General features: G+C 39.1%; 1 protein-coding gene across 1 annotated transcript in view; it reads right to left on the bottom strand.

Annotated features, from left to right (window-relative positions):
- The window catches only part of USP26 (ubiquitin specific peptidase 26), a 42,636-nt gene that overhangs the window by 14,595 nt on the left and 5,693 nt on the right, over window positions 1-22,348 (bottom strand). The window lies entirely within an intron of this gene.

Raw genomic sequence — 22,348 nt, forward strand, 5'->3', positions numbered from 1 at the left:
CTCTCTCATGAATCTGTCCACCAGTCTCCCAACTCAGTGCTATCCCTCTTTCCTCAATTATTGCTTCTTATCTCTGTTAACTTTAAAAAACACGTGATGGGAGGCAGGGCACATGTACTCCCCCAGTAGATAAGTGCTGAGAACCAAAGTCATATACCCTATATAGCTTCCTGTCTATATTCACATGAGTCTTCTATTCCACTATTTTCATCAATATGACCTTCCTACCCAAAATGACTTGGCCCAGAAAGATACAACTGCAAACAGCTTTTCAGTTCATTCCAGCAACTCTTCAAAACAAAGCCTTGACTAACAGTTTATATCCCACAACTTTTTCAACCTCTTGCCTCCAAATCCCTGTTGTGCCATGCCCACCATTCTAATCTAGTTTATCATGATCGTTACCCAATCAGAATCAAGCATCAATCTTTACCCAAGTCAGATTCTCCATGGATTATTACCTGTGTGTCATTTTCCCAAGACACAGTAAGGATTTCCATTTACGTCTTTTGGATAGGTGAAACCTTATTTTTTTAATATATGAAGAAAGCTTTCTTTTTTCCATAAACAAAGCTGAGCACCAAAGAACTGATGCTCTTGAACTGTGGTGTTGGAGAAGACTGGAGAGTCCCTTGGACTGCAAGGAGATTAAACCAGTCAATCCTAAAGGAAATCAGTCCTGAATATTCATTGGAAGGACTGATGCTGAAGCTCCAATATTTTGACCACCTGATGTGAAGAACTGACTCATTGGGAAAGACCCTGATCCTGGGAAAGATTGAAGGCAGGAGGAGAAGGGGATGAGGACAGAGGATGAGATGGTTGGATTGTACCGCTGACTCGATGGACATGAGTTTGAGCAAGCTCCGGGAGTTCATGATGGACAGGGAGGCCTGGCGTGCGGCAATTCACAGGGTCGCAAAGAGTCGGACATGACTGAGTGACTGAACTGAACCATACGGGACAGCATAGATAAGGTGACTGTAGGCATAGCTTAATTCCTTGTCAGTTCTGGAAATTCTACCATTATATTTACTTCCATATGGCTTTCCAATCACCCTTCCAGACTGTTGAGGACATCTGACACAGTTATCAAGACACTAGAGCCCAGACATCTTGGAGTGTGAAGTCAAGTGGGCCTTAGGAAGCATCACTACGAACAAAGCTAGTGAAAGTGATGAAATTACAGCTGAGTTATTTCAAATCCTAAAAGATGATGCTGTTAAAGTGCTTCACTCAACATGCCAGCAAATTTGGAAAACTCAGCAGTAGCCACAGAACTGGAAAAGGTCAGTTTTTATTCCAGTCCCAAAGAAGTGAAAGTCGCTCAGTCATGTCTGACTCTGCGACCCCATGGACTATACAGTCCATGAAATGAATTCTCCAGGCCAGAATACTGGAGTGGGTAGCCTTTCCCTTCTCCAGGGGATCTTCCCAACCCAGATTTTGAACCCAGGTATCCCACATTGCCGGGGGATTCTTTACCAGTTGAGACACAAGGGAAGCCCGATCCCAAAGAAGGACAATGTCAAAGAATGTTCAAACTACTGCACAATTGCACTCATCTCACACGCTAGCAAAATAATGCTCAAAATCCTCCAAGCCAGGCTTCAACAGTACATGAACTGAGAACTTCCAGATGTTCAAGCTGGATTTAGAAAAGGAAGTGGAACCAGAGATCAAATTGCCAACATCTGTTCGATCATAGAAAAAGCAAGAAAGTTCCAATAAAACACCTACTTCTGCTTCATTGACTACGCTAAAAGCCTTTGACTGTGTGGGTCACCACAAACTGGAAAATTTTTAAAGAGATGGGAATACCAGACCACCTTACCTGCCTCCTGAGAAATCTGTATGCGGGTCAAGAAGCACAGTTAGAACTGGACATGGAACAACAGACTGGTTCAAAATTGGGAAAAGAGTATGTCAAGGCTGTATATGGTCACCCTGCTTATTTAACTTATATGCAGAGTACATCATGCGAAATGCTGGGCTGGATGAAGCACAAGCTGGAATCAAAATTGCAGAGAGAAATATCAATAACCTCAGATATGCATATGACATCACCCTTATGGCTGAAAATGAAGAGGAACTAAAGAGCCTCTTGATGAAAGTGAAAGAGGAGAGTGAAAAAGCTGGCTTAAAACTCAACATTCATAAAACAAAGATCATGGCATCCATTCCCATCACTTCATAGCAAATAGATGGGGAAACAATGGAAACAGTGACAGACTTTATTTTCTTGGGCTCCAAAATGCTGCAGATGGTGACTGCAGCCATGAAATTAAAGACACTTGGTCCTTGGAAGAAAAGCTATGACAAACCTGCTGCTGTGCTTAATTGCTCAGTCATGTCTGACTCTTTGCAATACCACGGACTGTAGCCTGCCAGGCTCTGCTCTCAGGATTCTCCAGCCAAGAATACTGGAGTGGGTTGCCATGCCCCCCCTCCAGGGGATCTTCCAAACCCAGGGATCGAACCCAGGTGTCCTGCATTGCCGGCAGATTCTTTACCATCTGAGCCACCTGGGAAACTCGAGACCACCAGAGAGGGTGGCCTATCTCTTCTCCAGGGGATCTTCCTGACCCAGAAATTGAACAGGGGTCTCCTGCATTGCAGGCAGATTCTTTACCCACTAAGACACCAGGGAAGCCCACAAACCTAGACAGCGTATTAAAAAGCAGAGACATTACTTTCCTTACAAAGGTCCATTTAGTCAAGCTATGGTTTTTCCACAGAGTTGGACCATAAAGAAAGCTGAGTGCTGAAGAATTGTTGCTTTTGAACTGTGGAGTTGGAGAAGACTCTTGAGAGTCCCTTGGACTGCAAGGAGATCAAACCAGTCCATCCTAAAGTAAATCAATCCTGAGTATTCACTGGGAGGACAGATGCTGAAGCTGAAGCTCCAATACTTTGGCCACCTGATGCAAAGAGCTGACTCATTAGAAAAGACCCTGATGCTGAGAAAGACTGAAGGCAGGAGGAGAAGGGAACGACAGAGGATGAGATGGCTGGATTGCATCACTGACTCAATGGACATGAGTTTGAGTAAACTCCAGGAGTTGGTGATGGACAGGGAGGCCTGGTGTGCTGCAGTCCATGGGGTCACAAAGAGTCGGAGACGACCGAGCGACTGAACAACAAAGCAGGAGTCTACTGAGTTTGTGTAGCTGATAAAAAAAGATACCTGCAAAGACCCATTTTGCCATTCAACATTCACACTTTCCCTTTTTACCAACTGAACATAAATAGAATAAGGAAGCCTTCTTATCTCATGAAACAACAAGATGAAGATGAATACTGCAATAAAGAAGCCTTATTAATTCCAAGAGACAACCACCAGCAGATAAAAGACAACCAGAATTGAAGACTGAAAATCTTTCTTAAAAACATGGTTCCTTGAAGATGCCACTGAACCACTGCAACAACCATCATATTTATTTAGGCTACTGAAGTTCTGTTTTGTTCCTTGCAGTTAAAAGCTCAGGACCACTGGACATGGAATACCATGAGGTTTAAGTCCAAAGGTTGGGAAAGGAGAAGTCATGCTAGATTAATTGACTTAAAAAGTTAACAAGTTCAGGATGGCAGAGTAATATGAAAGCTCATAAGAGCACTGATCCTTGATGAGCTGGAGCTGTTACACAAGGAGTAAATTTACTACCAACACAGTTTCTGTGATGTGAGCCTGTAGTTTGCATGACATACATTAAAACATTTTGTTACATGCAGTCAAAACTTCCTAAATGATAGTTTTAATCGTTGATTCCATATTCATGTTGAAAAGCCTTAAATAGAAATTTTGACAACGCAAGACATAGCTCTTATGTGAAAAATAATGAAAATAATTAAACTCCTACTTATTTAAGCCAGTAGAATTACTTAAAATGAACAGTTTCCTGATAGTTTAAGTTTCTATTCCACATTCACATTCCCTTCTAGTATGGAATAGATGGGATTTTGGCTGTCAACAAAGGAGCAGTTAAATATAGAGAGAAGAAATTGTAGAAATGAGAGCTCCACATCAAGAAGCAGGCCCTGGGAAAACAACAAAGCAAGAGCAGTTAACAGCCCCTCTGGATGGAGAGTCTGGTGCTAAGAGCCACTAGGATGTGGAACTTAGTGAACCCAAGATGTGGTCCCAGAGATGGAGAATGAAAATATGATTTATGACAGTGGGGTCTGAGTCCAAGAGACACTGAAGTAGACAACTGGTTATCCATTTAAGGAGCTAAGACAGCACCCCTGGGTGGGAATGAAATAATATTCAGATTGCAAATGGCACCTGATGCCATATGTATGACCAACTGAATGAACACAGTGGGTCTGAATATTTACAAGGCTTCAGAATGACTTAACTTTTGCATTGCAAGGTGGATTCCTAGCCACTGGACCACCAGGGAAGCCCCAAGAATTACCTGACTTTGAAATGTAGAAAAGGGAGTGAATGTGTCTGTGACTACCAAAAAGGTGGAAAAAAGTAAAATTTGATTTTTATTCCTGTTAAAGACTTCACAAAGTGAATTTCACAACTGCAGAAAGAAGTCCCTCCACAGGTATCACTGGAAACATCAGCTTGATTATATTTCATCTCACCGAGGGTGTGTGAGTGCTGAGTAGACTAGGAATAGTGTAGTGAAGGGCTGTTGATTTTTTTGTCTGCTAGCCGGCAATCAGAGCACTGCCTGCCCATCATGGTGACCCAAGATCCCTGTCCACCAAGATTGGTACACGCGACGCACATGAGCCATGCAGAGACAATCGGATGCCACAGAGCTTAAACATCTTGTCTTACAATGTAGACAAGGGGGAGCCCTGGAAGTTGTGTCCTCTTACCATACGGATAGGGCCTTTTTGTGTCAGGTAAGAGCCAAGACTTACAGGACAAGAGAAAGCAGCACTGAGAAACAGAATGAAAGTCAATGCTGTATGTGAACTAAAGTGCCTCCATCAGATTTCTCAGTAATATGTCATTCATTCCCTCTCTTGCTTAGAAGCTACTTTGAATTGCTTTTCTTTCTGACACTTTCATTTAAAGTGACTCCACTAATATACTATGTGTAAATTACTTGGTTCAAGATATATGGTCACTGTTAAGAAGCCCATGAGATGGATATATTAAGAAAGGAGGATATGAACCCTGAATACAGTATAAACTCATGTCTTAACAAAAATATGACTAGAGAAAAAATACAGTGTTAATATTTTCTACTACTGATAGAAAACAGATTCATACTTGAGACAAGCACAGTAAGTAGGATTAATCTTTTAATGTGAAAATTCAGGGGCCAGGTCAATGTTATTTCCTAGATGTAAGTAAATCCCACATCCCTCTACATGCCAATGGGCCACAGAGCAGGAACCTCTCTGAGGCTGGTAAATGCTCAGACTTAAGAACTGTTGGCACTGATGAGATAAAAGATCCCTACCCTCACAATCAAGTATGTCAGGTAAGGACATTCAGGTCAGAGAGATTTTAAGTGTCTGAGCTGAGACTAGAACTTAAATTTCCTACCTAAGTACTTACCTAAGTGCAGAGTCTCATTTCCTAAGTACAGTCTCTCCCCTTCCAGTCTACTCATTACGTGAAAGGAAAGGGGACACATTCTGGGGATGAGGAGCAATACAAAGATCTAAAGTACAAGGAATCATGTTAGGTTGAAGGAGAGAGTTGGAGTAATGAGGATATTATTTCGGTAATGGCACCCCACTCCAGTACTCTTGCCTGGAAAATCCCATGGACGGAGGAGCCTGGTGCACTACAGTCCATGGGGTCGCTAAGAGTTGGACACAACTGAGCGACTTCACTTTCACTTTTCACTTTCGTGCATTGGAGAAAGAAATGGCAACCCACTCCAGTGTTCTTGCCTGGAGAATCCCAGGGACGGGGGAGCCTGGTGGGCTGCCGTCTATGGGGTCGCACAGAGTCGGACACGACTGAAGTGACTTAGCAGCAGCAACTAAACTGTCCTAGATAAACTCCAACAACTTCTGCCTTATTTTGATTTCTATTTTCTAGTGCCCGGAGTCTGTTCCAGGGGCTATGCTTCCTATATGTGGGCAAGAGATTAACAGCCTTCCAGAGATTCAAAAGAAGCGACTGAGTCCTCTAGACAGCATTTACTTCTTTAACTTTAGATGAAGCTGACCGGGTGGGCATGTCCTTGGTCTCAAAGCTCCAATTAATTTTTTCTACCTTCCTCTTTTCCACTCACTTTACATTTTTCCCTCCTGAGTTGTAATGATGCAAACAGCACTGAGGCACCATCATCTTCCATATGTAAACTGAACACGATTCACATAATAGTTTTACAGCACTGAGCATTCAAGTCACAACTGCTGTCTGGTTTGTGTTGCTCTGTCTTAATGGCCAACAGAAAATACTCTCAGAGACCTTTATAGGAAAGCAGAGAACTTCTTAACATAATAGCATCCTAACAATTCACTGGAATGCATCATGGGCTTAGCTGGTTTTGAGAGTCTGTTCTTTTCCAAGCTTCTGATGCACTTTTTTTCCCTCTCACCGCCCATAATGAACCTCATTCTCTTAATTTATCAGTCACTCAAAATCTGAGTGACTTGAAAATTGAAGACCATCCACTTGGATAAATTATTTGGTGTAATGCCTAATGATACAACCTAAACAATCATATCAAATCTCACCCTTGAAATCCTAGTCCTGCATTCTATTACTCCATTTAACGTAGCCCACAGAATAACTGGTGCTTAGGTACTGTCACCGAACTGCAAACTTGACAATAAAATTATGGGTGTTTATTTATCAGCTAAAGCATCTGTTACAGTCCTAGAAGACAGTTACAGTCCTAGAAGACAGTCACAGAGATGGCTGCTGCTTACATACAGGTGGCTGAAACTCCAGTTTCAAAGATCTTCCTGAAGTATAGTAGCCAGTTAGAGAGCTCATTCTAAAAGAATACATTTCTTAAAAGAATACATTTAAAATCTGCAGCAGAGATATGCTCATGAATATTTGAAATTAAAAAAAAAAAAAAAAAACAGCCTAAAGTTTCCAGATTGATTGCACAACCATGTCTGCATTTACTGAAAAGATGGGGATGGAGGGTATGGGAAAAAATATTGCTTTGACTGAGTTTTTAAGAGAAGTGATGTGTTGCAGTTGGTGGGGCTGGGGGTAAAGGATGTAATTAATTATACTCAGTCTAGTTTCATGATTGAATGGAGGGTACCCCAGCTCTCAGAACGTTGCCAGTGACAGATTGGAGCTGCACAGATGCAGCAATGGCCCTTGCAATGGGAGTCATTACATTAGGTGTCAGGCGATGTAAATCACAAGCAAAAAATGCAAAGCCCCACTCAGAGACAGAGATTAGAGTGAACCATGGAGTTGAATTATTATGTGAAATGTCTTTCTGCTATTAAAACACAAAAGAGACAAGCCAAATTGCCCTTTAAACAACTGTAAATGCCATACTTCCACACAGGGAATTTCTTTATCTGTGTTTTATACGCAGGCAATACTTTCCTTATTGTTCCCACTGATCCTCCATGGCCAAAGAAAGAAGAATGGAGGATGCCTTAGTCAGCTTGGGTTGTCATAACAAATACCAGTATTGGTGGTTTAAAAAATAGAAATCTATTTTCTCATAATTTTAGAAGCAAGGCTTGGTTTCTTGGTGAGACTGCTCTTCCTGGCCTGTAGATGGCTACCTTCTCACTGTGGTCTCACATAGCCTTTCCTCAGTGTGTGCGCATGCAAAGAGAGCTCTCTTTCCTTATAAGGCCACTAATCCGATCCGATTAGGATCTCACCCTTTTGACTTTATTTAAACTTAATGACCTTCTAAAAGCCTTATCTCTAAATACAGTCACATTGGTGGTTAGGGCTTCAACATATGAATTTTATATATACAATTCAGCCTAGATCAGAGGTGATGCTCACTGGGGCTGAAAGCATGATTGTTTTGTTACCAGTGAGACCTGTTCTCTCTTCATCGGAATAAGTCACAGCATCTAATAAGCAAAACAGAGTGTAATCAGGGTCCTGCAGCTGTCTGTTAAGGACATTGTCTATGCTGAACAGAAATGAGTGAGTACTTAGTCACATTTGGCAACCATTTTTTAAAGATTAGACACTCTCTGTCTGACTTAGTATGATAATCTCTAGGTCCGTCCATGTTGCTGCAAATGGCATTTTTTTCGTTCTTTTTTATGGCTGAGTAGCATTCCATTGTATATATGTAGCATATCTGTATTCATCTGTCGATGGACATTTAGCTTGTTTCCTTGTTTTGGTTTGTAAACAGCTCTATGAACATAGAGGTGCATGTATCTTTTTGAATTATAGTTTTGTCCAGGTATATGCCCAGGAGTGGAATTGCTGGATCATTCGGTAATTCTAGTCTCAGTTTTCTGAGGAACCTCCATTTTGTTTTCCATAGTGGCTGCATCAACTTACATTCCCACCAACAGTGAAGTAAGTTAGAAACACAAATGTCATATGATATCACTTATATGTGGAATCAAATATATGGCACAAATGAACGTGTTTACAGAACAGAAACAGACTCACACAGAGAAGAGACTTGTGGTTGCCAAGGAGGAGAGTTAGTAAAGAAGGGAGAGGGATGGAGCGGGAGTTTGGGGTTAGTAGATGCAAGCTATTATACATAGAATGGATAAACAACAAGGTCCTACTGTATAGCACAGGGGACTACATCCAGTCTCCTGTGATAAACTACAATGGAACACAAAATTTTAAAAAGAATGTATACACGTGTGGAACTGAGTCATTTTACTGTACAGCAGAGACTGGCACAACAGTGTAAATCAACTATACATCAATTTAAAACAGATGATGACCTGAACGAACAGTAGAGTCCAGGTGCTATCAAACTGTGAACACTTGGGCTATCCTTTCCCAATATCTGAGCACTGCCATTTCCTACCTCTTCCCTTCTGTAATCCCTTGCTACCAAGAGGGCAGATGTGGTGGCAGTTCATTGGACCTTTTGTTCCTCCTGCCTGAACCTCTTGACATTCCTTACTCTCACTCCTTTCTGACCCATCTGAATTTTCTGAAAATAGAGAGCTAGCGATTCCTAGAAATAGACAACTGAGGGATTTCTCTTTGTCAGGAGCTACACAAACAGCTCAGTGACTCAGAGGCAGAGATTTTGGACACATAACATTTGAAATTGCATATAATCATACCCATCAAAAAGGAAAACATTAATTCAAAAAGATGGATGCACCCCAATGTTCATAGCAGCACTATTTACAATGCCAAGATATGGGAACAATCTACATGTCCATCAATGGATGAATGGATAAAGATGTGGTGTATATATACATAATAGAATCCTACACAGCCTTTTACCAAGTGAAATTTTGCCATTTACAGTAGCATGGATGGACTTGGAGGGTATCATGCTTAGTGAAATGTCAGACAAATACTATATGATATCATTTATATGATATAACTTATGGTATCAAGAAAACTAACTAGTGAATATAACAAACAAACAAAAAAGAAACAGACTCATAGAGAACATGCTAGTGGTTACCAGTGGGAAGAGGGAAGGGTGAAGGGGAAAGAAGGGTAGGCTTCCCAGGGATCTCTGGAAGCCTACTGATCCCTAAACGCAACAAGACCTTTTGTGAGCTCAGCCTTTTTATACACTCTATAATCTGCAGAGAATCCATATCCTTTAGTAAACCCTTAATAATAACTCATTTTAAAATGTTTATTTTAAATAGATAGTTATTTTAGAAAGTTTTAGATTTAATGCCCATCATTATCAACAGTCATACATCTCTTGCATTTCTGGTATTAGTAGTTTGTGTCTTCCCTTTTTTAACCTTCACTACCCTGGCTAAACTTTACTCTCTTTTCAAAGATCCAGATTTAATTTCCTTGATTTTTTCTATTATTTTCCCAATTTTAATTTCACTGATTTTTCCTCTAATTTTTATTGAATCTATTTCTTTTCTTTCATTTGCTTTAGGCTCATATTGCTTTTCTTTCTCTACTTTCCTAACATGTGAGCTGAATCATTTTTAAATATTTCTTCTTTTCTAAATTTAATGCTATAAATTTTCCTTCAAGCACTGTTTTTGCTGCAACCTTACACAGTTTGATAAGTTTTATTTCCCTTCTTTGTTTAGTTCAAAATATTTTAAAATTTATCTTAAAACTTCTTCTTTGATCCATATGTTATTTAGAAATGTGTTGATTAATCTCCAAATATTTGTGGAATTTCTATTTCTTATTGATTTTAAGTTGAATCTTATTGTGGCTCAACTACATCCTTTACATGACTTCTATTCTTTCAAATTTGTTTAGGTGTTTTTCATCACCCAGAATGTGATCTATGTTGGTGAATGTTTTATGTGAGTTTGAGAATATGTATTCTGCTGTTGTTGGATGGAGTACTCTTTAAGTGTCAATTAGATCAAATTGACTGATGATGTTTTTCTGGTCAACTATGCCATTACTGATTTTTTGCCTGCTTCATCTATCAATGAATGAAAGGAGGGCACTGAAACTGCCAACTGTAATAGAGGATTTGTCTATTTCTTCTTGAAGTTTTACTTGTTTTGCCTTAGGTATTTTGACAAACTGTTGTGAGATATAAACGCATTAAGAATTTTGTTATGTTTTCTGGGAGAGCTTTCTCCTTTTTCTCATTATGTAATGCTCCCTCTTATTCCTGATAATTTCCCTTGTTACAAAATCTATTTTGTCTAAAAATAATACAACTACTCATCTTCCTCCATCTCTTTATGTACAAAATACAGAATATTTACATCTAAAATGGGTCTCTCATAGACAACATACAGTTTCATTCACTCTGAAAATATGTTAATTGACACTTTTAGATCATTTGCCTCTAAAGTGACTACTGATATAGATATATTAATATCTACTACGGTAGTAACCATTTTTATTCCCTGCTCTTTTCTTTTCTTCTTCTCTATCCCTGCCTTTTCTGGTTTTAATCAAGTGCTTTATGAGTACATTTTACTTCTTCTCGTGGAATATCAACAATAGTTTAGAAGAAAATTTAGTGATTCTCCTAGTGTTTGCAATATGTATTTACAACTAATCTGACATTCTAATAACACCATACTTCTTCACAAGTCACGCTCATATCTTGTAACAGAGTATTCCCAATTCCAAATGCCTATCCTTAATAATATTGCCATCAATAGCCTCACTTTATCCAGATGCTGCTGCTGCTGCTGCTACTGCTGCTAAGTCATTTCAGTCGTGTCCGACTCTATGCGACCCCATAGACAGCAACCCGCCAGGCTCCCCCATCCCTGGGATTCTCCAGGCAAGAACACTGGAGTGGGTTGCCATTTCTTTCTCCAATGCATGAAAGTGAAAAGTGAAAGTGAAGTCGCTCAGTCGTGTTCGACTCTTAGCGACCCCATGGACTGCAGCCTACCAGGCTCCTCCATCCATGGGATCCTCCAGGCAAGAGTACTGGAGCGGGGTGCCATTGCCTTCTCCTTAGAAGTATAGAAGTCCTGATAATTCCTAAAACTCCTATCATTCTACTCTGGTAAAATGCATCCTGTTTAACAGATTAGTGTTATGAACACCCAAGAATGACAACAGGCCATTGCCAATTCCTTCTCTGTGACCCAGCATTTCCCAGGTCCAAGGTGTTGAATGCTGAATGACAGAAAGGGGTGTTAATCAAAATTGAATTCAGTATTACAGTAAAACTGAGATTTGGTGTATGAGAGGTTTAGGGTTTTGGGCAATCATTTCTCTAAGATGTTGAAGCACTCTTCTGCTGCAGCAAGAGACAGTATGACACACAGAAGTCCTAATAATTCCTAATAGTACCATTCTGCTCTGTTGAAATGCATTCTGTTCAGCAGATTGGTGGAAGAGCACAGAAAACTGACAATAAGAACAGATATTGATTTTGCCTTCAAATTACACACAATTTTAAAAAACACTACTTACCATAATGTGCTGTGCTTAGTCGCTCAGTCATGTCTGACTCTGTGATCCCATGAACTGTAGCCCGCCAGGCTCCTCTGTCCATGGGATTCTCCAGGCAAGGATACTGGAGTGGGTTGCCATGCCCTCCTCCAGGGGATTTTCCAAACCCAGGGGTCGAACCCAGGTCTCCCGCATTGCAGTCGGATTCTTTACTATCTGAGCCACCAGGGCAGCCCAAGAATACTGGAATGGGTGGCCTATCCCTTCTCCAGGAGATCTTCCTGACCCAGGAATCAAACCGGGGTCTCCTGCATTGCAGGTGGATTCTTTACCAGCTGAGCTACCAGGGAAGCCCGCTTACCACAATATGAACATTTAAAATGCCCTTTTCCCCTAATACTAATGAAATACTAAAAATTTACATTTTTCTTCCCAGATTGTAAAAATCTTTCTTCTCACAGTTGCTTTGAGTGCTTAAAAACACTATGTAGATTATTATACTGCATTTAGAATCAGAGTAAAAATTAATAATGTTTTTAAAGTTGTATCAATTCATGTAAAAGATTCATTAACAAATGTACTAGGGTAATCTTAAAGGCAAACCATATCCAAATCTTAACATCTCTAGGATAATTTAATGTTCAGCCTCAGGGTATAGTAAAAATACACAATTATGCTGTTTTTTCTAAATATTAACCACAAACAAAAGTTTGCTCTAGGAAAATCCTTGACACATGTTAAAAGGAGACTATAGAAACAATTAATTAATTGAAGTTGGTGGTTTCTCAATTGCTAACATACTGTCTTCTAGAATGCCCTCTTTGCTTAGTAAATCCAGATATAGAGAGACACATAATGAATGCTCCAATGAAGCAGAATGGACAGCAAAGTATGTTGCAGGTCTTATTTCTTTTAGTCACTTCTAAGTATGAAAGACTTGTCCCCCCACAACCAGTCACTTCCAAAAAGATAATCTGTGTATGCTTTCACAGGCTGTGAAGTGAGGAATAGCATATGAAACTTTGGCCCTAATAAGAGAAGCTTAAGTGAACAATGAATGGAAAAGAAAATACAATAGTTCTTCAAAGAAACAGAGCCTTCTAGCTCCAAATTGTAAGATCAAGCTCTAAAATCAGAAGCCTGTCCCTTATTTCACAATCTTGCTTTGGGCACCATGAGATAGTTTAAATATTGAGAAAAACCTATTTCATTTACCTATTTCTTGTACCCAGTGACAATATAGACCCTCAGTTCAAGATGAAGGATTTGGTTAATTACCAGGCAGGAGAAACTGGTAGGGCTAAGTGTGCCAGGAGTTTTGCAGCAAGTAGGAGGCTGGATGAGCCCGTCATCTGGGAAGTTTCCATTTAGCACAAAACAACATTACTGCAGGAAAAGTCTCAAGAGTTTCTGTGACAGAAGGGATGCTATATATTTCAAGGAGCAAAGTGCAGTGTAGAGCTTAAATTAAGTGACTTGTTGACACCAAGGTGGTATTTTGGGGGCATTCTGCCAATTAGGGCTTCCCTGATAGCTCAGTTGCTAAAGAATCTGCCTGAAGTGCAGGCGGGTCCCTGGTCCGATTCCTGGGCAGGAAGATTCCCCACTCCAGTATTCTGGCCTGGAGAATTCCGTGGACTATATAGTCCATGGGGTCGACAGAGTGAGTTTCACTTTCACTTTCTTTCTGCCAAATAAGAATGAGTTAATTTGCAGCTCAAAGGAATAGTGCTTACTGTAGATTTCTTAAATTTGTAATTATCTGCATAGGCAGACTCCTACACAAGTAACCTCCTCCCTTTTTCTATTTGTTACTTGAGATATTTTGAAATGGCTCATTTAATGCATGATCTTGTACTATTTTTATTTACCCAGATTCAAGAGGAAAGGGTATAGAAATCAGACGTGGAACAAGTTCACAAAATAAATTCTATTCAAATCCCAGGCATTAACAGCATGAAAGGCAACCCTCATGATGTGTTGGCAAATAGAAAAGTTTATAGTTGATGCCTATATTGCATAATGATATTCTAAGGGAAGAAGAAACTATATTTTCATGAGAAATTAAGGGGAAGACAGAGAGGAAAGGAGGTTTATATTATATTTCTCAGAGAACACAACTAAGATTAGAAATAATGACATTTGTGTCTAGTATCACCATAGTCGGAGTCATAATTATGAGTGAGAAACTTCAGAGAGCCTAATAAGAGTATGTCCCATCAAAGACCCAGGTAACAGAGTAGGGAGTTCACTGGGGCCTAGAAAAGGGTGTCTGATGAATCATAAGTTTCTTAAGATTGAGAATATGCTCCCAGAATACAGAGCAAAAGTATAAGATAGAAGTAAGGAGAAATACAAACATAACAGATGATTGGTCCAGGAGACCCAATATCTATCTAATAGAAGATCCAAAAAAGAAGAAAGAAAAATTTAAAAAGAAAACCCTGGGCCCATGGTTTTGAACACAGAATTCTATACAAGTACCAATCAAGTGTGAGGTCTAAAGAAAAATATTTTCAAATAATTAATAGTTCATAAACTCTGCCTTATGCATACCTTTCTTAGGAATTTACTTAATGATTTATCCCACAAAATTAGGTGATTATAAAAAATAAGAGTGCTTTTAACAACCTTGATAATGTAAAAGAAAAGGTATGTTTGACAGAGTGCAGAATGTAAAAGGGAAAGAAATGAAGTGAAGGACAGACGGGCAATATACATGTCCTTGTTAAGTATGGACTCTTGATGTAACAAGAGATGAATGTTAAAGTCCAGTGGCTAAAATAGTAGAGAAATGATGATGTAATTTGGGAGGAAAGAAGCTAAAGATGAGAGTGGGTTAAATGAGCCATTAGAGAAGAATACAATATGCAATCTCCTAAGGTAAAAATTTAAACAATGAGTATTAAGAGAGTATATGTAGACAGGGAAATAGCCAAAACGAAAAACAAATATTAAAAAAATAAAAACAGGTATTAGAGAAAGGGTAGAGAACATGGCAGAGAAGGCTCCTGATCATCATCACAAATGCAACTATGTTTAAAAGCATTTTTCTTTTTACTCCAAAATATTTTAAATTTAAATTAAAGGGAGTAAAGTCAACATTTATAGTATCTGTGCTCTTCTCCAGTGTGCTGGCATATTCTAGCTTCGCCAGCTACTTGTTATGAATCTAATTGCCTTGGGCACTCCCTGTTTACTCCTAAGAACAGGAAACCTGTGCCTTCGTTACACCTTCTGCCCTCACCTGTCTGCATTTTCTCACTGCTCTTAGAGTTGGACTGTGAAGAAAGCTGAGCGCCGAACAATTGATGCTTTTGAACTGTGGTGTTGGAGAAGACTCCTGAGAGTCCCTTGGACTGCAAGGAGATCTAACCAGTCCATCCTAAAGGAGACCATTCCTGGGTGTTCATTGGAAGGACTGATGCTGAAGCTAAAACTCCAATATTTTGGTCACCTCATGCCAAGAGCTGACTCATTGGAAAAGACCCTGATGCTGGGAGGGATTGGGGGCAGGAGAAGAAGAGGGCAACAGAGGATGAGATGGCTGGATGGCATCACAGACTCGATGGACGTGAGTCTGAGTGAACTCCGGGAGTCAGTGATGGACAGGGGGGCCTGGCGTGCTGCGATTCATGGGGTCGCAAAGAGTTGGACACGACTGAGCGACTGAACTGAACTAGCAGCATGAGTGTCTTTGTTACTCTTCTTATAAAATTCTTTCCCCTATAACGTTTAATTACTCCAATTTTCCAGTTGATCTGATTTGTTTAATGTGAGTTATATAAATTTCTCATATGAATGATAAAACATTGATAAGTCTGATTTATCTTTCAGACATATTGAAACCAACTAATTTTGTCTTCTCAGAAAATTATGAGTGTTTGGGTGGCATTTGATTATTATTGACTGACATATTTAAGCTCCAGAGTGAGCATAAAGATATTTTCAATTTAATAACTTTAATATGTCATTATTTATGTTGATGAATTTCTACTTATTAGGAGAAAATCTCCCAGAATTAATGAACTTATTTGGACATCCTGATACAAACTTAAAGTCTCAGTTAAATTAAATCATGTTGAAAAAAATAAAACAAACACATGCCTGAAATGAGCAAATGAATTATTTGAAGGCTGAATAAATACAGACACAAGCAGCCTAGGGACAAGTTTACTAAGAGCTTTAGAAATGCTTTCAGTAGAGACTGTAATAACATAAACATCTTAAATATAGTTTACTTGGAAGAGTTTGTGTGAAACTCCGCTCTTCCTTACACAGGGTACCATCTCCCTGACTTCCTGCAGTCCAGTAACAGTAACTTGACCCATTAAGTACTTGGTTGAAAAGGAGTGAGTTTTTAAAAAATTTAAAAGCAACTCATCAATAAAATTAAAAAATTATGCAATAGCCCAAACGGATTAATGATGTGAGCATTCATTATTATACAGAGGCCACATGTAGAGACAAACTCAGTGCTGTAGTTCTCACACAGCAGCAAAACAGTTTCTTTGCCTAAGTGTCTGTTTCAAAGGACTAAACAGGAGCCGCCATCCCTTTTCCCTTTGCTTCTTGCTTTTGCCTGCTCCTGGTCACTGTTCTGCTTTATTAGATGCTTGGACTGTGCATTCCTATCTGTACTTAGAACAAGGCTGAGTATATAAAACACTATAAGAGACTTTAGAGATCATTCCATTAAAACACGCTAATCTTATACACAAAACTTAGAGTTGGGGAGGTGACCCCAAGGTCACAGGGTTACTTAGCAAGGAACTGGCACAGGGCCCAGAGTACATGGCAGGCAATCAAATGTCTTATGATCAGATAAAGAAATAAGTGCTTATAACATGAAGAGGAATTCTTACCGTCAGTAATATGTTGGACTCCTGAGGTTGGCCCCTGATCTCCTAAAAACTCTATGTCTATGGATATGTGCAAAAGCCTTTTGTTTCTCCAAGAGATGGTATACAATGTCAACAGATTATGAAACTGACCTGTGCCCCACCCCAAAAAGTTAAAGCAATACAACGCATCTTTACAAATAGAACTCTTGGCCTTACAGGTGACACAGGCTGTCATATGGTTGCCCTGCTGTGTATGTCTAAGTGTGCGGCACACGTAGTGGGCGGGGGAGAGCATTCCCCACAAACAGGCACACTATCACTGCTCCTTTCGCTCTCCACGCAGTCACTTCAAATACATATGTTAATGTATGGAGGACCTCTGGGAAGAGAGGAAAGGTGCACGACAGAATGAAGATGACAACACAAAGCAGGAGACAAGGTGGTAGTGTCAGCTTAATCACAGTCTCTGTGGTCACTATCTCACTGCGCTGACATTTCTTCACTTATACAGTGGACAGTGATGTCCAAGGGCCCACCTGTCTATGACAGTTTGAGAGTATGGACCAAGTACTAGGGAAGAAGACTGAGAATGTGGCTTAACTGATCTCATCAGGAACTCAATATAAATAAGAATATAAATGGTCCTGTGTGCTAATTTCCTGGTACACACACAGATCACCAAGAAAACCTCTGTGAGAAGCTTGGATGAAGTAGCCTGTTTTATTTCTATACTCAGGAAAGCAACTAGGATGTGGCACAAAACAGCCACTCCTTTTCTGACCTTGCAAAATAATCAGTGTTACAACTGTATGTGCATATATGTGCAAGCATTTGTTTGATAGCCTTGAACAACACTGAAATGCTCTGATCAGGTATTTTTCTCACCAGTTCCTCTGGGGAGGAGTGCAATACTTACTGTAAAACTCAGCCTAAACTGTTAACACAAAATGTTTCTCAACAACTCTGGAGATTTATAGACTGAATGTAGAATTATTCCCTATTCTTTTACTTCTAGTCCAAATGCAAAGAAATTAATTTTCTGGTCATAATTTCAGTACTTCTGGGGCATTTTGGGGACAGAAGTAAAAATAGAACATCATTATATTGTCAGGTCCTATGGCTGAGTATGATTAATAGCTGCAGTGTCACAGACATAATAATCCAATAAAGCATCTGTATACTCAGGGCCAAGCTGCACTACAGCCGAGAAAGATGTAAATCTGGTGGCAGCAGCAGATTTCCATCAGCAATTCAACTTTAAAGATCACAGGTCTGTCTGTGCCCTCCCACTTTTGTCCCCTTACCTCACACCTTTCTCTTCAGTACTTTCCCTCTCCTTTATGGGTTCTGTGTGTGTGTTGGAGTGTGTGTGTGTGCTCAGTTGTGTCCAACTCTTCTGTGACCCCATGGATTGCCAGACTTCTCTGTCCACGGGATTCTCCGGGCAAGAATACTGGAGTGGGTTGCCATTCCCTTCTCCAGGGGATCTTCCAATCGAGGGATAGAACCCATGTCTCCTGCAGTGTCAGGTGATTCTTTACCACTGCGTCACCTGGGAAGCCCCTGTGATTCTGACTTTTCCTCTATCCTTGCGAATCGAGAGCAAGAAGCACCCCACCATTGACCTTTTCTAAGACTTCTCTATTGAAATCGCAATGTTTCCTTCCTCTTAACTCATTATACAGATGAAATGAATTTAAGTTAGTTTTGTCTCTAACTAGATTGTAAGATCCTTGAGAAAAGGATCATTCCTTGCCATGTTTTTAAATTCTCTCTTCCATGTCTGGCATTGTCGTGAGTTTATTTCAAGTATGTCATGCACTCTGAATCCTAAAGCAAATCTATTTTCTTTGTTGCTTTTACTTGAGATAAAAAAGTACTATGAGATAGGAAAAGTACTATGTAGTCTGAAAACTTACAGTTTTTCTATTTCATGATGGTCCACATTTGTACAACAATGGTCAAATACCTCAGTGCTCTTTCCTCTGTGTCCACTTATTTTCTATGACAGTGTCAGACATATTAAAAATAATTCACACCTGACTATCAAAGTAAAAGAGAACTAATCAATAGTGTTGATATGATATTTATGTTGCCTAGAGATAACAGACCTGCAATAACTCTCTTGGGAGAACTATATTTTAACTGCTAGTCCAATGTTAAATATAATATTCCTATGATATTTTACCTACATTAGTCTATCTTAAAGGTTATGCCCAATGAGCTTTTAAAAACAGTCTATATACCATGTACCTGGAGTTAACTAGTGAGCCAGTGTTAGGCCAAAATGGAAGTTATAAAGGAAAGAACTATCCAAGATTTTATTTTCAGATAAGGAAGGCAAAAGGCTGACTCTTGATTGGCCAAGTGAGGAGTTTTGCTTCACTCACCATGTTGGCATATATTTTCCCCCTAAATGTTTTATCTTACTTTGAAGGTTTAACCTGAATTAAAACTCCCTGACTTTGCCTTCATTATCTCTTGTGATTAGTTGCTTTAAAGAGTTGAGGAAAATTTTGTAGAGGTTTCACACGACTTTTTCAAGGCTGGTCCCAGGCATCAAAGAGCTAAATAACATATCAAAAGTTTAGTCATTCTGAATACAGATTTCCCCTTTCTACTGAGTTTCAGCAGAAAAAGACTGCATTTAGATAAAAAGGCATAAGAATCAAAAACAAGTGAAACACTTGCCTCATGAATATGACCACCATTTATACAGTACTTATCATTTACAAAGTGCTTTTGTATACCAAGCACTAAAAGCTTCAACCTCCTCACAGCTCACTGCCTACATTAACATGATTTTACTCTTCAGCTGTCTTACCAAACAATTTAACTATTCTACTGTATTCATCAACATGACTTTACAATTCCAGGTAACTCTTGCTCGTGAAGAAAGAAATTGCAAATAATTCTGTGGCTCATTCCAGAGATGTCCCAAAGATACTCACATGAATCGCGAACAGACTTTCAGCAGATAGGATTGAGATCAATACCCTTGTCTCAAAACCCTTGCCTTGTTGTGTCCACCAATCCAAAGTATAATATTATGTCATGAACTTTACCTAATCCTAATCAATCACCCATACTCCAATAGCCACCTGTAATCAGATTCCCAAACCGCATAATTATCCCCATTTAGCTTTCAAGATAGTACTCTTCCTTACCACAGTAAGGATAAACTCAACTTGTCCTTATCAACAAGTTATTCTGGTGATATTTCTGAGGACCCAGTATTCAACAATGCTTTAACTTCTGCTCTCATAACAGCCGCTTTAAGAAGCTGGGGCAGATCTCATCGTCTCCATTTTATACTTAGAGTAATTAAAGTTCACAGAAGTTAAGTAATCAGCCACATCAAAGAACATCAGCAGTGGAAGAATGAAAACAGGTTAAGTTCAAAGTAAGAGTTCTTAATATTAACTATGAGATCTTTATAAGTCAGCCTGTACAGATAGGGAAATGCCAGATCTTTAAGACCAGAAGGGACAAATAAAGGAAATACATGTGGAGTCTACATTCTCCGTAAGAGTGTGTTGTACAAACAAGGATGTTTAAGTTGTTACAAGATCACAAAGGGTGACCAAGATCGTAGAGAACCTAAGAAGTAATGATATATAAGAACTCAGTAATCAGAGAGGGTTGACTCCACTCCCACTCACTGAAGGAGCCATGAGCAGGAAGTGATTAAGAAGCACAAAGGGTCAGAAAAGATGCTTGGAATGATGTCTATTTTTTTGAATTTACCAAGGCTAGCTTTATGGCCCAGGATCATTCCAAGCATCTTTTCTGACCACAATGCAGTAAGATTAGATCTCAATTACAGGAGAAAAACTATTAAAAATTCCAACATATGGAGGATGAACAACACCCTGCTGAATAACCAACAAATCACAGAAGAAATCAAAAAAGAAATCAAAATTTGCATAGAAACGAATGAAAATGAAAACACAACCACCCAAAACCTGTGGGACACAGTAAAAGCAGTCCTAAGGGGAAAGTTCATAGCAATACAGGCACACCTCAAGAAACAAGAAAAAAGTCAAATAAATAACCTAACTCTACACCTAAAGCAACTAGAAAAGGAAGAAATGAAGAACCCCAGGGTTAGTAGAAGGAAAGAAATCTTAAAAATTAGAGCAGAAATAAATGCAAAAGAAACAAAAGAGACCATAGCAAAAATCAACAAAGCCAAAAGCTGGTTCTTTGAAAGGATAAATAAAATTGATAAACCATTAGCCAGACTCATCAAGAAACAAAGGGAGAAAAATCAAATCAATAAAATTAGAAATGAAAATGGAGAGATCACAACAGACAACACAGAAATACAAAGGATCATAAGAGACTATTATCAACAATTATATGCCAATAAAATGGACAACGTGGAAGAAATGGACAAATTCTTAGAAAAGTACAACTTTCCAAAACTTAACCAGGAAGAAATAGAAAACCTTAACAGACCCATCACAAGCACGGAAATTGAAACTGTAATCAAAAATCTTCCAGCAAACAAAAGCCCAGGTCCAGACGGCTTCACAGCTGAATTCTACCAAAAATTTAGAGAAGAGCTAACACCTATCCTGCTCAAACGCTTCCAGAAAATTGCAGAGGAAGGTAAACTTCCAAACTCATTCTATGAGGCCACCATCACCCTAATACCAAAACCTGACAAAGATCCCACAAAAAAAGAAAACTACAGGCCAATATCACTGATGAATATAGATGCAAAAATCCTAAACAAAATTCTAGCAATCAGAATCCAACAACACATTAAAAAGATCATACACCATGACCAAGTGGGCTTTATCCCAGGGATGCAAGGATTCTTCAATATCCGCAAATCAATCAATGTAATACACCACATTAACAAATTGAAAAACAAAAACCATATGATTATCTCAATAGATGAAAAAAAAAAAAAACAAAAAAAGAAGCACAAAGGGTATGGAAATACCAAGTAGGAAAATACCTCTTGAAAATTAAGACAAAAAATAAAAACTAGACAGATTACAACAAAAGTCCAGGAGTACCAGTATAAAAGAGTTAACAGACTAACTGGATGATTTTCTAGGGACAGCTCTTGTAGGTGGATTGGCATATAGGAATTGTATGCTTCTTAAGCGCACAGAGCAGAGGAATTTGTGGAATTAGGAACCATATATCAAAGATGAAACATGATAAAGTCTAGCCAAGCAGGGAAGGGATAGAGAAAACCAAAGCTTAGAGCAGATTCTAGATGGCCTGCTGGTCTTCATAGAAGACAGACAGGATTTAGCTGAATAGATGCTTTCTGGCAGACACAAACCATATCACCTTCACAAGTGTCATTGCCATGAAACCTCACAAAGAATATACTAAGAAAACAAAGATCTGGGCTAGAAAACAAAAAAGTAGAGGAAGAAAAGGCACTGAATCTCAGCACATAGAACTAACTCAAAATAAGAAAAAGAAATTGATCAATGTATGGAATTAAAACTTGGAAACTTAGCTGAGTCCTCCTGAAAAAAAAAAATCAATGAAAGATCACAAGAGGGAGATGAAATATTACAGGTACCAACCATGA

This window comes from Bos javanicus, chromosome X (assembly GCF_032452875.1).
Source record: "Bos javanicus breed banteng chromosome X, ARS-OSU_banteng_1.0, whole genome shotgun sequence".
NCBI lineage: Eukaryota > Metazoa > Chordata > Mammalia > Artiodactyla > Bovidae > Bos > Bos javanicus.